Source organism: Aethalodelphis obliquidens, unplaced genomic scaffold, assembly GCF_003676395.1.
Source record: "Aethalodelphis obliquidens isolate GAN/ISIS:26980383/991018 unplaced genomic scaffold, ASM367639v1 scaffold1, whole genome shotgun sequence".
In the NCBI taxonomy this organism is placed as follows: Eukaryota; Metazoa; Chordata; class Mammalia; order Artiodactyla; family Delphinidae; genus Aethalodelphis; species Aethalodelphis obliquidens.
Genome location: NW_020837945.1, coordinates 13,912,960 through 13,915,025, shown reverse-complemented (window position 1 = coordinate 13,915,025; position 2,066 = coordinate 13,912,960).

Genomic DNA, 2,066 nt, shown 5'->3' with positions numbered 1-2,066 from the left:
GGCAAAGCGTACAACTAATTATTAGAGAACAACAGAGGAGTGAATTGATTTTTCAGATGTAGGTGGCAAGACCCTTCTGAAAAACAGGATTCACAAACTTTGAAATCACTTTAAGATGATATTTTAGTTTTCTTCCAGTCACAAAGTAAGCAAAACAAATAGATTCTTTAAGTAATTAAATCTAGGGATCTCCTCAACAGATTGCTTTCTATTTAGCACCTGGCAGGCTCTCTGGAAAACAGAAGAGGCTCATGTCTTACAGTATCCTACGAAGAGTTAGGAAAGCTACTTTATACTCTCGTACATTCAATATTTAAATGCAAGCACCTAGACTCTTCATCTGCATGGACTGTAAGATGCAAAGGTGAAGAAATATTCACTGACAGCCACATGAAGCTTGAAGAAACTCTACACAAATCTAAGTCTACAATGTTGTTAAATGAAATCAATAAATCATCCTTTCATTGGAATGTGTGGAAAAATGTATGCGGACAGCAGCTATCATGACGTAGTTATATGCAATATGAAACTTCAACCCAACGAAAAGATTTGTGAAGATTATTCTTGTGTCTGCAGGGCGTGAAGTGAGAGTAGGGTGTGATGAGAGCAGATGAGGAGAGATTAAAGAACTACTACCCATTATCTTCATCCGTGATGGGTAATTTTCTCTCACTTGTTTAGAATAATCTAAACCTTATACAATAATTATCACAGACTGGAAATGAGCAATTCTTTCACTCAAAACGGAATCACAGCGATCACTTACAAGGCCAAGTGTTTGAGAGTAAAAAGAGTTAAGCATATGTAGGAGGTTGAAGGTTTGATATGCTGGAAGGATACTTTCCATCACAAAGTTGGGGTAATAATGTTGACCAATGCCGGTTCAAAAAAATCACTTAGTCTCATCAAATGGAGGAATAGTTAACTTGCTGAAAAATTAAAAATCACAAAATGAGATTTTGTCATTCTGCACTTTTTCAGGATGCTCACATTCTCAAATTGAAGCTATTCATTGTCTCTTATGAAATATAAAAAGAGAATTTGAAATTTAAATACAGAACATAAAGACTGCTTTAAAAATTAACTACATCTTGGCTGAATTGCTCTGCCATTTTTTTCCCAACTTCACACAGACCTCTGGGTTGAATCTCCAGAATCCTATTAACCAAGACATTATAAACCCCCAAAGACTGAGTGATTTGCACCAAAACTGAACTGAAATTCATTTTCCAAACTCTTTTCAAAAAACATCAATCATAAGAAGATTTGAATCTTTGGGGCTGGAGGGAAATGTAAGGCAGAAAGCAGGTAAGTGAAAGAAGCAAACAAAGACCAGCAAAATAGTCGCTGCTTTTAGAACTTGAAAATAGCAATCACCAGCTACATGACTTGTAGACAACTAAACCCTCAGAGGATAATATCAAGGTTGAAAAATCCTAAATTGAACCACCATTCTCTTTTTCTTGATGCCAGTTTTCAAATTCATGTATTTTTTCATGGATGCCTTTACTGGGAATCAGAATCAGGGTGCTATCAATAAAAATGGGTAAAATCCCAAGTTTTGAGACCACAGCAAACTCTCTTGAAGGACATCCTATGTGTAGCTGGCATGTGCTCCATGTCCAGTCTTTCAAGTAATAAGAGGTGAACCCACTTGTGACCAGACCTGAGTAATGTTTATGCATAGGGCCTGAGAGAGAAGTCTCCAGGTCACACAGATGTATTATCCTTCCCTAATACAGAAATATTTAGGGCCTACTTAGTACCCAGCAGGTTAAAGATGCTAGGAGCTACGTAAGAGACAGGAGAATTATAAGTCTTGTCTTAGCATCACCTAGCTGACCTGTGCTTATGCCCTTTCAGCCCAACCCTTCTTGGTCTGACCTGTGCTTATGCCCTTTCAGCCCAACCCTTCTTGGTCTGATCTGCCTATCCAGGGGATTAGCAGTATAGCATTAGGCCAGTACTATCTCAGGTTAGTAATTGGACAATCAGAACTGGATCTTAAAGTCCTCTAGTCTATTTCTCTCATCTGACTGATGAGAAACTAAGTCTCAGAGAGGGAG